The following is a 15,193-nucleotide window of genomic DNA, read 5'->3' as shown; positions in this document are numbered from 1 at the left end:
TGATTTCTCTCTTAATTATACTCGTAGCTTGATCTTTAAGACCTCATAGAGACTCACGCAACACATCTAATTGTTGATTTCTCTCTTAATTATACTCGTAGCTTGATCTTTAAGACCTCATAGAGACTCACGCAACACATCTAATTGTTGATTTCTCTCTTAATTATACTCGTAGCTTGATCTTTAAGACCTCACAGAGACTCACGCAACTCATCTAATTGTTGATTTCTCTCTTAATTATACACGTAGCTTGATCTTTAAGACCTCATAGAGACTCACGCAACACATCTAATTGTTGATTTCTCTCTTAATTATACTCGTACTTTGATCTTTAAGACCTCATAGAGACTCACGCAACACATCTAATTGTTGATTTCTCTCTTAATTATACTCGTAGCTTGATCTTTAAGACCTCATAGAGACTCACGCAACACATCTAATTGTTGATTTCTCTCTTAATTATACTCGTAGTTTGATCTTTAAGACCTCACAGAGACTCACAAAACACGTGTAATTGTTGATTTCTCTCTTAATTATACTCGTAGTGTGATCTTTAAGACCTCACGGAGACTCACAAAACACATCTAATTGTTGATTTCTCTCTTAATTATACTCGTAGTTTGATCTTTAAGACCTCATAGAGACTCACGCAACTCATCTAATTGTTGATTTCTCTCTTAATTATACTCGTAGCTTGATCTTTAAGACCTCATAGAGACTCACGCAACACATCTAATTGTTGATTTCTCTCTTAATTATACTCGTAGCTTGATCTTCAAGACCTGGTCTAGACTCACAAAACACGTGTAATTGTTGATTTCTCTCTTAATTATACTCGTAGTTTGATCTTCAAGACCTGGTAGAGACTCACACAAAACGTCTGATTATTTGTTGACTTCCTCCTCAACTATACTCGTAGTTTGATCTTCAAGACCTGGTAGAGACTCACACAAAACGTCTAATTGTTTGTTGACTTCCTTCTCAACTATACTCGTAGTTTGATCTTCAAGACCTGGTAGAGACTCACACAAAACGTCTGATTATTTGTTGACTTCCTTCTCAACTATACTCGTAGTTTGATCTTCAAGACCTGGTAGAGACTCACACAAAACGTCTAATTATTTGTTGACTTCCTTCTCAACTATACTCGTAGTTTGATCTTCAAGACCTGGTAGAGACTCACACAAAACGTCTGATTATTTGTTGACTTCCTTCTCAACTATACTCGTAGTTTGATCTGCAAGACCTGATAGAGACTCACACAAAACGTCTAATTATTTGTTGACTTCCTTCTCAACTATACTCGTAGTTTGATCTTCAAGACCTGGTAGAGACTCACACAAAACGTCTGATTATTTGTTGACTTCCTTCTCAACTATACTCGTAGTTTGATCTGCAAGACCTGGTAGAGACTCACACAAAACGTCTAATTATTTGTTGACTTCCTTCTCAACTATACTCGTAGTTTGATCTTCAAGACCTGGTAGAGACTCACAGAAAACGTCTGATTACACTGTGGAACACTCATTTCGTTGCATTTAAAAAAAGACCTTTCTGTAGTCAATTTGAGTGTGTTGATTTCAAATCTGAAGTCGGTTTTTGTCTGCAAGCTACAGATTTTATGCAATTTGACATTTTTATTTATTTTTTAATTTTTCGTTATTATAGGAAATTATAGGAATAGCTTATCAATTTGTTTGTGTATTTTATTCAGGTAGGAATTTGCGTTTGTAACTTTTGCGTTTGTACACTTCATCTGGACAATCTCGTTTAATGCTCCAGCAGTAGTCAGCCATCATACTTTTGTCCCAGCGCCCTTGGTAGCGTTCTTCCATGACCTTTAGGTCTTGGTGGAATCGTTCTCCTTGTTCGTCACTCACAGCCCCCAGGTTGTCAGGGAACTTATCAAGGTGGTTGTTCAAAAAATGAAGCTTGATGCTCATGTTGCACCCGAGATCACGAAAAGCGAGGAGCATTCTGTTCACAAGTTCACTGTAGTTCTCCGCCTTATTGTTTCTAAGGAAGTTCTGAACGACTGCCACAAAGGATAACCATGCTGCCTTTTCTAAAGCGGTCATCTTAGCAACAAACTGATCATCACGAATTAGGGTTCGAATCTGTGGGCCATCAAACACGCCTGCTTTGATCTTCTCAAATGATAGCCCTGGTAAAGCTGTGATGATGTGTTGGAAACATTCACCTTCGGTTTCCAGTGCCTTGACAAGTTGCTTCATCAAACCTAATTTGATGTGAAGAGGAGGAAAGATGATCTTATGTCTGCTTACAATTGGTCTTGTATGATATTTGGCATGCCTGCTTCAAGGGTGTCACGAATAGGCCAGTCCTTCTGGACCCAATGTCTGTCTCGTGCTCGGCTGTCCCACATACAGAGGAAACATGGAAACTTGGTGAAACCTTTCTGTTGTCCAAGAAGAAAGTTGACCATCTTTAAGTCTACATAAATGATCCAATTGTGCTCATGATATTTTAATAAGTCCATGACCATTCTCATATCATCATAGTCTTCCCGCAAATGCACTGAGTGACCGACAGGTACTGCTCATAAAAATTCCCATTATGTAAAAGAACACACTTTAGACTGCGTTTTGAACTGTCTAAAAAGAGTCTCCATTCAGCAGGACTATAGTAAGGTACACCCAGTTCTTTGAGAAGCCCTTGGATGTCATGGCAGTAAACAAACTGTGTGTCTTCTGAAAAGAAGGTCACTAAAAGCTGGTCACGCTTTCTGAAATATGACACATTAACAGAGTGATCAACAAGATTTCTGCCTTGTAATCTTGATGCCAAAAGCTCTGCTGCTTTCTTTGAAAGACCTAAATCTCGCACTAAATCATTCAGTTCAGCCTGGGGAAGAGGCTTGGGGACGGGGAAAGGTTCAGTGTCTGAAGAACAGTTCTCCGATTGTGTACACTTTTCTGACAATTCACTGTCACAACTGACTTGTTCGCTTGTATCATGTCCAATGTCTTTATCGTCCAATGAAGGCAAGCCTTTGAAAACTGGAACAGGAACTTCTTCAGAGTGCGGAGCAGGCCGAATAGCTGAGGAAATGTTCGGATACGTAATCTTATGTCGGTTTTTCTTCCCAACACCCGTAGTGTTTACCATGCAGAAATAACAGTCAGTTACATGGTTGGTTTTGTTTGTTTGTTTGTTTTGGAATTTCGCACAAAGCTACTCGAGGGCTATCTGTGATAGCCATCCCTAATTTAGCAGTGTAAGACTAGAGGGAAGGCAGCTAGTCATCACCACCCACCGCCAACTCTTGGGCTACTCTTTTACCAACGAATAGTGGGATTGACCGTCACATTATAACGCCCCCACGGCTGGGAGGGCGAGCATGTTTGGCGCGATGCGGGCGCGAACCCGCGACCCTCGGATTACGAGTCGCACGCCTTACGCGCTAGGCCATGCCAGGTCCTACATGGTTGGTGGGTTCGCGCCAAATCATTGGAACACCAAAAGACAGACCATTGCGTTTTCCTTTGGTCCAGTCTCGAAGCATTTCCTCACAATTGTGGCACACAACATGAGGAGCCCATTGCTTGTCTTGATCACCAAGATGAACTTCAAAATATGCCTTGTAGGCACGCTTGACGAACGAGGATATGTTACGTCTCTGAAGATTGAGTGTGTAGCATCCACATATGTAGCAGAAGGCATCAGGCTTGTTTCTGCAATGATATCTATTTTTGGAAGCCATGTTTGATCTGAAACAAAAGAAGAATGATCAAAATATTAGAAGCTATCTATATATATGGACGTGAAAATGCTTATACATGGTTTACGCAAGTTCACATTTGTACAATTTCATTAACCTCAAATTGCATACAAACTAGAGCTTGTAGAGAAAAACTAATTTCAGATTTGAAATCAGCGCCTAAAACTCCTTCAGAATCAGTTACAATATCCAATGCAACTCAAAGTTACTGAAAAAGTGTTCCCCAGTGTTATTTGTTGACTTCCTTCTCAACTATACTCGTAGTTTGATCTTCAAGACCTGGTAGAGACTCACACAAAACGTCTAATTATTTGTTGACTTCCTTCTCAACTATACTCGTAGTTTGATCTGCAAGACCTGGTAGAGACTCACACAAAACGTCTAATTATTTGTTGACTTCCTTCTCAACTATACTCGTAGTTTGATCTTTAAGACCTCATAGAGACTCACGCAACACATCTAATTGTTGATTTCTCTCTTAATTATACTCGTAGCTTGATCTTTAAGACCTCATAGAGACTCACGCAACACATCTAATTGTTGATTTCTCTCTTAATTATACTCGTAGCTTGATCTTTAAGACCTCACAGAGACTCACAAAACACGTGTAATTGTTGATTTCTCTCCTAATTATACTCGTAGCTTGATCTTTAAGACCTCATAGAGACTCACGCAACACATCTAATTGTTGATTTCTCTCTTAATTGTACTCGTAGATTGATCTTTAAGACCTCACAGAGACTCACAAAACACGTGTAATTGTTGATTTCTCTCTTAATTATACTCGTAGTGTGATCTTTAAGACCTCACAGAGACTCACAAAACACGTGTAATTGTTGATTTCTCTCCTAATTATACTCGTAGCTTGATCTTTAAGACCTCATAGAGACTCACGCAACACATCTAATTGTTGATTTCTCTTAATTATACTCGTACTTTGATCTTTAAGACCTCATAGAGACTCACAAAACACATCTAATTGTTGATATCTCTCTTAATTATACTCGTAGATTGATCTTTAAGACCTCACAGAGACTCACAAAACACGTGTAATTGTTGATTTCTCTCCTAATTATACTCGTAGCTTGATCTTTAAGACCTCATAGAGACTCACGCAACACATCTAATTGTTGATTTCTCTCTTAATTATACTCGTACTTTGATCTTTAAGACCTCATAGAGACTCACAAAACACATCTAATTGTTGATTTCTCTCTTAATTATACTCGTAGATTGATCTTTAAGACCTCACAGAGACTCACAAAACACGTGTAATTGTTGATTTCTCTCTTAATTATACTCGTAGTGTGATCTTTAAGACCTCACAGAGACTCACAAAACACATCTAATTGTTGATTTCTCTCTTAATTATACTCGTAGTTTGATCTTTAAGACCTCATAGAGACTCACGCAACTCATCTAATTGTTGATTTCTCTCTTAATTATACTCGTAGCTTGATCTTTAAGACCTCATAGAGACTCACGCAACACATCTAATTGTTGATTTCTCTCTTAATTATACTCGTAGCTTGATCTTCAAGACCTGGTCTAGACTCACAAAACACGTGTAATTGTTGATTTCTCTCTTAATTATACTCGTAGTTTGATCTTCAAGACCTGGTAGAGACTCACACAAAACGTCTGATTATTTGTTGACTTCCTCCTCAACTATACTCGTAGTTTGATCTTCAAGACCTGGTAGAGACTCACACAAAACGTCTAATTATTTGTTGACTTCCTTCTCAACTATACTCGTAGTTTGATCTTCAAGACCTGGTAGAGACTCACACAAAACGTCTGATTATTTGTTGACTTCCTTCTCAACTATACTCGTAGTTTGATCTTCAAGACCTGGTAGAGACTCACACAAAACGTCTAATTATTTGTTGACTTCCTTCTCAACTATACTCGTAGTTTGATCTTCAAGACCTGGTAGAGACTCACACAAAACGTCTGATTATTTGTTGACTTCCTTCTCAACTATACTCGTAGTTTGATCTGCAAGACCTGATAGAGACTCACACAAAACGTCTAATTATTTGTTGACTTCCTTCTCAACTATACTCGTAGTTTGATCTTCAAGACCTGGTAGAGACTCACACAAAACGTCTGATTATTTGTTGACTTCCTTCTCAACTATACTCGTAGTTTGATCTGCAAGACCTGGTAGAGACTCACACAAAACGTCTAATTATTTGTTGACTTCCTTCTCAACTATACTCGTAGTTTGATCTTCAAGACCTGGTAGAGACTCACACAAAACGTCTGATTATTTGTTGACTTCCTTCTCAACTATACTCGTAGTTTGATCTTCAAGACCTGGTAGAGACTCACACAAAACGTCTAATTATTTGTTGACTTCCTTCTCAACTATACTCGTAGTTTGATCTGCAAGACCTGGTAGAGACTCACACAAAACGTCTAATTATTTGTTGACTTCCTTCTCAACTATACTCGTAGTTTGATCTTCAAGACCTGGTAGAGACTCACACAAAACGTCTGATTATTTGTTGACTTCCTTCTCAACTATACTCGTAGTTTGATCTTCAAGACCTGGTAGAGACTCACACAAAACGTCTAATTATTTGTTGACTTCCTTCTCAACTATACTCGTAGTTTGATCTGCAAGACCTGGTAGAGACTCACACAAAACGTCTAATTATTTGTTGACTTCCTTCTCAACTATACTCGTAGTTTGATCTTCAAGACCTGGTAGAGACTCACACAAAACGTCTAATTATTTGTTGACTTCCTTCTCAACTATACTCGTAGTTTGATCTTCAAGACCTGGTAGAGACTCACACAAAACGTCTGATTATTTGTTGACTTCCTTCTCAACTATACTCGTAGTTTGATCTTCAAGACCTGGTAGAGACTCACACAAAACGTCTAATTATTTGTTGACTTCCTTCTCAACTATACTCGTAGTTTGATCTTCAAGACCTGGTAGAGACTCACACAAAACGTCTGATTATTTGTTGACTTCCTTCTCAACTATACTCGTAGTTTGATCTGCAAGACCTGATAGAGACTCACACAAAACGTCTAATTATATGTTGACTTCCTTCTCAACTATACTCGTAGTTTGATCTTCAAGACCTGGTAGAGACTCACACAAAACGTCTGATTATTTGTTGACTTCCTTCTCAACTATACTCGTAGTTTGATCTGCAAGACCTGGTAGAGACTCACACAAAACGTCTAATTATTTGTTGACTTCCTTCTCAACTATACTCGTAGTTTGATCTTCAAGACCTGGTAGAGACTCACACAAAACGTCTGATTATTTGTTGACTTCCTTCTCAACTATACTCGTAGTTTGATCTTCAAGACCTGGTAGAGACTCACACAAAACGTCTAATTATTTGTTGACTTCCTTCTCAACTATACTCGTAGTTTGATCTGCAAGACCTGGTAGAGACTCACACAAAACGTCTAATTATTTGTTGACTTCCTTCTCAACTATACTCGTAGTTTGATCTTCAAGACCTGGTAGAGACTCACACAAAACGTCTGATTATTTGTTGACTTCCTTCTCAACTATACTCGTAGTTTGATCTTCAAGACCTGGTAGAGACTCACACAAAACGTCTAATTATTTGTTGACTTCCTTCTCAACTATACTCGTAGTTTGATCTGCAAGACCTGGTAGAGACTCACACAAAACGTCTAATTATTTGTTGACTTCCTTCTCAACTATACTCGTAGTTTGATCTTCAAGACCTGGTAGAGACTCACACAAAACGTCTAATTGTTTACATCTCTTTTAATCATACTCGTAGTTTGATCTCTAAGACCTGATTAAAACTCACGTAACACGTCTAATTTAAAAGTTCACTGTTAATTATAATCGTAGTTTGATCTCTAAGACCTGGTGGAAACTCACGTAGTACCTCTAATTGTTGATATCTGTCTTATTTATACTCGTAGTTTGATTTTTGAATCCTGGTGGAGACTCATGGAACACGTCTACTTGTTGATTTTTCTCGTGGTCTGATTTGAATAGCTCGCAAAAAGAAGCCCGACATATCGGTAATTAACATCCCACAAATACTCCAAGCAGGAAGTTTTGTTAGGAGTTTTTCACAATTGTTGACCACAGAGCTAAGTGTTATTAATTACTTGAATGTGAGTAAACATTCCAAATGTTATTTACTACCGAATTCTTGTTTCATAGCCCAAGTTAGTCAGAGTTTTCCAGGTTTAACATGAAACATCTGTTTCATTACAAATTAATATTTTGATCGGCGACCAAACTGAGTAGATCAAGTGTTTATCATAAGTTACTTTCTAAACAAACGCTTCCACTCGGTGGGCGTCATCCAGTGTTACACTTGGGTTTCTCCTTTAATCGCACCACGCACACATCCTTCACAGATACATCTCGTCTTCATGAATTTTTCATCGCGGCCTCTGTTTGCCAGTAGAGCGGAAGGAACGCACATTCGGCCGACTTTAGCATTCATATGCGCCCTAATGAAGCTTGAAAGGACGAGAGAAGATGGGCAGAAGCTAATAAAGGCGTAGTTAATAATTCATGACAGGACTAGAGCTACGAATCATCTCCTGTGGGTTTCTCTACTTCCTGAGTCCCGGACCAACAAACTCGACCTCCAATCAACCGTTAACTCTCGGTGCCGGCTCCTGTCGAGTCTACATAACACACTTCAAATTCAAGGAAAATTTAAAATAAGCGAATTACTTTATAAAAACTGGGTATATTATTAAGTAAACGTGTCTCTCTGGGTTAAAGACATCTGTAAATTGTTGAACAAATAAACATGTTAATACTCAAACCACCCTTGAGATGACAAAATTCTCCACGGAGAAAGAAAAACCACACACTATCGTTACTATATTGTTTTATTATATTCTATCTGTTGATAGAACATCTAACGGAACATTGTCACTAGATCAAAATACCGATTAATATCGAAATTAGTATATCAGTATTATACCATAAGCGTTTTCGAAAACCTCACATCTTAGTTCAGTTTCGAAACCAAACAGAGGATCGGAAACCTAATTTTTAATTTACCATAGCAAACAATAAGGTTCGAAATAGAATAACAGATGTTAAAGAAAACTTACAAGTTTGTAATATGAAAGGTTTAAGAAAACTTACGAGTTAGTTTGTAATATGAAAGGTTTAAGAAAACTTACGAGTTAGTTTGTAATATGAAAGGTTTAAGAAAACTTACAAGTTAGTTTGTAATATGGAATGTTTAAGAAAACTTACAAGTTAGTTTGTAATATGGAATGTTTAAGAAAACTTACAAGTTAGTTTGTAATATGGAATGCTTAAGAAAACTTACAAGTTCGTTTGTAATATGGAATGTTTAAGAAAACTTACAAGTTAGTTTGTAATATGAAAGGTTTAAGAAAACTTACAAGTTAGTTTGTAATATGGAATGTTTAAGAAAACTTACAAGATAATTTGTAATATCAAACGTATAAGAATCTTACAAAATAGCTTGCAACATCAAAAACTTAAGAAAAGTTACAAGACTGTGCGTAATTGTTTAATAAAACTTATAATTTAGTTTGTAGTATCAAAGGTTTAAGAAAACTTACAAGTTAGTTTGTAATATGAAAGGTTTAGGAAAGTTTACAAATTACTTCACTATAATGGCCCGGCATGGCCTAGCGCGTAAGGCGTGCGACTCATAATCCGAGGGTCGCGGGTTCGCGCCTGCGTCGTGCTAAACATGCTCGCCCTCCCAGCCGTGGGGGTGTATAATGTAACGGTCAATCCCACTATTCGTTGGTGAAAGAGTAGCCCAAGAGTTGGCGGTGGGTGGTGATGACTAGCTGCCTTCCCTCTAGTCTTACACTGCTAAATTAGGGACGGCTAGCACAGATAGCCCTCGAGTAGCTTTGTGCGAAATTCCCAAACAAACAAACAAACAAAACTTCACTATAACAGCAACGAAAGTTTAACAAGAAGTGACTGTAGATAATTCTGTTCACAGCAGTTGTATCACAGGCCACTATTTCAATACGGTATCAGTTGTGTCACAGGCTACTATTTCAATAAGGTATCAGTTGTATCACAGGCTACTATTTCAATAAGGTATCAGTTGTATCACAGGCTACTATTTCAATACGGTATCAGCTCTTGTAGAGGTTATAACATGATATTTTCATTTCACACAATCTCTGCAAATATCTCATCAGCAGACTGAAAATAATATAACTTCCAAGGAAATCATCCAACTGACAATCATCACAGTAACAGAAATCACAACCTACCTCCAAAGTGAAGATAAATACCACCATCGACAACAAGTAGGCCTAACCATAGAATCATCTTCGTCACTAGTCAGTAATCATTACACGTAACATTTCGACGACAAAAACAGATGTTTCAAATCCCAGGATTTAGGCGATATGTGTTAAAAGACAGACATGGTGTTGTACATCACAAAAAACAGTACACAGCTAGAAAGTTCGAAATTTAAACAAAATACAAACCCGAAATTCTATTCGTAAACGTCTTGGTTCACGTTTAACACAGGAATCTCACAGTTACTAACTAGCATGTTAATCAAATTATCCTAACATTGCAAAAGCAGAAGCAATATACACAAGAGTTTCGATACCTGTGATAGGCACAGTAAGGATATCCAATTATGTGACTTTGTGAGTTTCGATACCTGTGATAGGCACAGTAAGGATATCCAATTATGTGACTTTGTGAGTTTCGATACCTGTGATAGGCACAGTAAGGATATCCAATTATGTGACTTTGTGAGTTTCGATACCTGTGATAGGCACAGTAAGAATATCCAATTATGTGACTTTGTGAGTTTCGATACCTGTGATAGGCACAGTAAGGATATCCAATTATGTGACTTTGTGAGTTTCGATACCTGTGATAGGCACAGTAAGGATATCCAATTATGTGACTTTGTGAGTTTCGATACCTGTGATAGGCACAGTAAGAATATCCAATTATGTGACTTTGTGAGTTTCGATACCTGTGATAGGCACAGTAAGAATATCCAATTATGTGACTTTGTGAGTTTCGATACCTGTGATAGGCACAGTAAGGATATCCAATTATGTGACTTTGTGAGTTTCGATACCTGTGATAGGCACAGTAAGGATATCCAATTATGTGACTTTGTGAGTTTCGATACCTGTGATAGGCACAGTAAGGATATCCAATTATGTGACTTTGTGAGTTTCGATACATGTGATAAGCACAGTAAGGATATCCAATTATGTGACTTTGTGAGTTTCGATACCTGTGATAGGCACAGTAAGGATATCCAATTATGTGACTTTGTGAGTTTCGATACCTGTGATAGGCACAGTAAGGATATCCAATTATGTGACTTTGTGAGTTTCGATACCTGTGATAGGCACAGTAAGGATATCCAATTATGTGACTTTGTGCTTAAGTAGAAACAAACTATCTAATCATAGAGGACAAGATCTGTAACACTACTTATTGAAAAACATGAAATACATTATTATGAAGAAAAACACATTCTACTGTTATCTCTCTTACAGACGTGTTCCACTGTTATCCCTTTCTGACAGACGTGTTCCTCTGTTATCTCTTTGACAGAAGTGTTCTACTGTTATCCCTTTCTGACAGACGTGTTCCACTGTTATCTTTTTGACAGACGTGTTCCACTGTTATAACTTTCTGACAGACGTGTTCCACTGTTATCATTTTCTGACAGAAGTGTTCTACTGTTATCTCTTTGACAGACGTGTTCTACTGTTATCCCTTTCTGACAGACGTGTTCTACTGTTATCCCTTTCTGACAGACGTGTTTTACTATTATCTCTCTGACAGAAGTGTTCTACTGTTATCTCTCTGACAGAAGTGTTCTACTGTTATCTCTCTGACAGAAGTGTTCTACTGTTATCTCTTTGACAGAAGTGTTCTACTGTTATCTCTCTAACAGACGTGTTCCACTGTTATAACTTTCTGACAGACGTGTTCCACTGTTATCATTTTCTGACAGATATGTTCTACTGTTATCTCTCTGACAGAAGTGTTCTACTGTTATCTCTTTGACAGAAGTGTTCTACTGTTATCTCTCTAACAGACGTGTTCCACTGTTATAACTTTCTGACAGACGTGTTCCACTGTTATCATTTTCTGACAGAAGTGTTCTACTGTTATCTCTTTGACAGACGTGTTCTACTGTTATCCCTTTCTGACAGACGTGTTTTACTATTATCTCTCTGACAGAAGTGTTTTACTGTTATCTCTCTGACAGACATGTTCCACTCTTATCACTTTCTGACAGACGTGTTCCACTGTTATCATTTTCTGACAGAAGTGTTCTACTGTTATCTCTCTGACAGACGTGTTCCACTGTTATCCCTTTCTGACAGAAGTGTTGTACCGTTATTTTTCTGACAGACGCGTTCTACTGTTATCACTTTCTGACAGACGTGTTCCACTGTTATCTCTCTGACAGAAGTGTTTTACTGTTATCTCTCTGACAGACATGTTCCACTCTTATCACTTTCTGACAGAAGTGTTCTACTGTTATCCGTTTCTGACAGACGTGTTCCACTGTTATCTCTCTGACAGAAGTGTTCTACTGTTATCTCTCTGACAGATGTGTTCTATTGTTATCTCTCTGACAGACATGTTCCACTCTTATCACTTTCTGACAGAAGTGTTCTAACGTTATCACTTTCTGACAGAAGTGTTCTAACGTTATCTCTCTGACAGACGTGTTCCACTGTTATCCCTTTCTGACTGAAGTGTTGTACCGTTATTTTTCTGACAGACGCGTTCTACTGTTATCACTTTCTGACAGACGTGTTCTACTGTTATCCCTTTCTAACAGACGTGTTCCACTGTTATCTCTCTGACAGAAGTGTTTTACTGTTATCTCTCTGACAGACATGTTCCACTCTTATCACTTTCTGACAGAAGTGTTCTACTGTTATCCCTTTCTGACAGACGTGTTTTACTATTATCTCTCTGACAGAAGTGTTCTACTGTTATCTCTCTGACAGAAGTGTTCTACTGTTATCTCTCTAACAGACGTGTTCCACTGTTATAACTTTCTGACAGACGTGTTCCACTGTTATCATTTTCTGACAGAAGTGTTCTACTGTTATCTCTTTGACAGACGTGTTCTACTGTTATCCCTTTCTGACAGACGTGTTCTACTGTTATCCCTTTCTGACAGACGTGTTTTACTATTATCTCTCTGACAGAAGTGTTCTACTGTTATCTCTCTGACAGAAGTGTTCTACTGTTATCTCTCTGACAGAAGTGTTCTACTGTTATCTCTTTGACGGAAGTGTTCTACTGTTATCTCTCTAACAGACGTGTTCCACTGTTATAACTTTCTGACAGACGTGTTCCACTGTTATCATTTTCTGACAGAAGTGTTCTACTGTTATCTCTCTGACAGACGTGTTCCACTGTTATCACTTTCTGACAGACGTGTTCCACTGTTATCTCTCTGACAGAAGTGTTTTACTGTTATCTCTCTGACAGACATGTTCCACTCTTATCACTTTCTGACAGAAGTGTTCTACTGTTATCCCTTTCTGACAGACGTGTTCCACTGTTATCTCTCTGACAGAAGTGTTCTACTGTTATCTCTCTGACAGATGTGTTCTATTGTTATCTCTCTGACAGACATGTTCCACTCTTATCACTTTCTGACAGAAGTGTTCTAACGTTATCTCTCTGACAGACGTGTTCCACTGTTATCCCTTTCTGACAGAAGTGTTGTACCGTTATTTTTCTGACAGACGCGTTCTACTGTTATCACTTTCTGACAGACGTGTTCTACTGTTATCCCTTTCTAACAGACGTGTTCCACTGTTATCTCTCTGACAGAAGTGTTTTACTGTTATCTCTCTGACAGACATGTTCCACTCTTATCACTTTCTGACAGAAGTGTTCTACTGTTATCCCTTTCTGACAGACGTGTTTTACTATTATCTCTCTGACAGAAGTGTTCTATTGTTATCTCTCTGACAGAAGTGTTTTACTGTTATCTCTCTGACAGAAGTGTTTTACTGTTATCTCTCTGACAGATGTGTTCTACTGTTATCTCTCTGACAGACGTGTTCCACTGTTATCTCTCTGACAGAAGTGTTTTACTGTTATCTCTCTGACAGAAGTGTTCTACTGTTATCTCTCTGACAGAAGTGTTTTACTGTTATCTCTCTGACAGAAGTGTTCTACTGTTATCTCTCTGACAGATGTGTTCTATTGTTATCTCTCTGACAGATATGTTCCACTCTTATCACTTTCTGACAGAAGTGTTCTAACGTTATCTCTCTGACAGACGTGTTCCACTGTTATCCCTTTCTGACAGAAGTGTTGTACCGTTATTTTTCTGACAGACGCGTTATACTGTTATCACTTTCTGACAGACGTGTTCTACTGTTATCCCTTTCTAACAGACGTGTTCCACTGTTATCTCTCTGACAGAAGTGTTTTACTGTTATCTCTCTGACAGACATGTTCCACTCTTATCACTTTCTGACAGAAGTGTTCTACTGTTATCCCTTTCTGACAGACGTGTTCCACTGTTATCTCTTTGACAGAAGTGTTCTACTGTTATCTCTCTGACAGAAGTGTTCTACTGTTTTCTCTCTGACAGAAGTGTTCTACTGTTATCTCTCTGACAGAAGTGTTCTACTGTTATCTCTTTGACAGAAGTGTTCTACTGTTATCTCTCTGACAGACGTGTTCCACTGTTATAACTTTCTGACAGACGTGTTCCACTGTTATCATTTTCTGACAGATGTGTTCCACTGTTATCTCTTTGACAGAAGTGTTCTACTGTTATCTCTCTGACAGAAGTGTTCTACTGTTATCTCTCTGACAGAAGTGTTCTACTGTTATCTCTTTGACAGAAGTGTTCTACTGTTATCTCTCTGACAGACGTGTTCCACTGTTATAACTTTCTGACAGACGTGTTCCACTGTTATCATTTTCTGACAGAAGTGTTCTACTGTTATCCCTTTCTGACAGACGTGTTCTACTGTTATCCCTTTCTGACAGACGTGTTTTACTATTATCTCTCTGACAGAAGTGTTCTACTGTTATCTCTCTGACAGACGTGTTCCCCTGTTATCTCTCTGACAGAAGTGTTCTACTGTTATCTCTCTGACAGATGTGTTCTATTGTTATCTCTCTGACAGAAGTGTTTTACTGTTATCTCTCTGACAGAAGTGTTCTACTGTTATCTCTCTGACAGAAGTGTTTTACTGTTATCTCTCTGACAGATGTGTTCTATTGTTATCTCTCTGACAGACATGTTCCACTCTTATCACTTTCTGACAGAAGTGTTCTAACGTTATCACTTTCTGACAGAAGTGTTCTAACGTTATCTCTCTGACAGACGTGTTCCACTGTTATCCCTTTCTGACAGAAGTGTTGTACCGTTATTTTTCTGACAGACGCGTTCTACTGTTATCTCTCTGACAGAAGTGTTTTACTGTTAT

The sequence above is a fragment of the Tachypleus tridentatus genome, chromosome 3 (assembly GCF_004210375.1).
Source record: "Tachypleus tridentatus isolate NWPU-2018 chromosome 3, ASM421037v1, whole genome shotgun sequence".
NCBI classification, from domain to species: domain Eukaryota; kingdom Metazoa; phylum Arthropoda; class Merostomata; order Xiphosura; family Limulidae; genus Tachypleus; species Tachypleus tridentatus.
The sequence above is the reverse complement of the archived record's forward strand: the minus strand, read 5'-3'. Positions refer to the sequence as shown.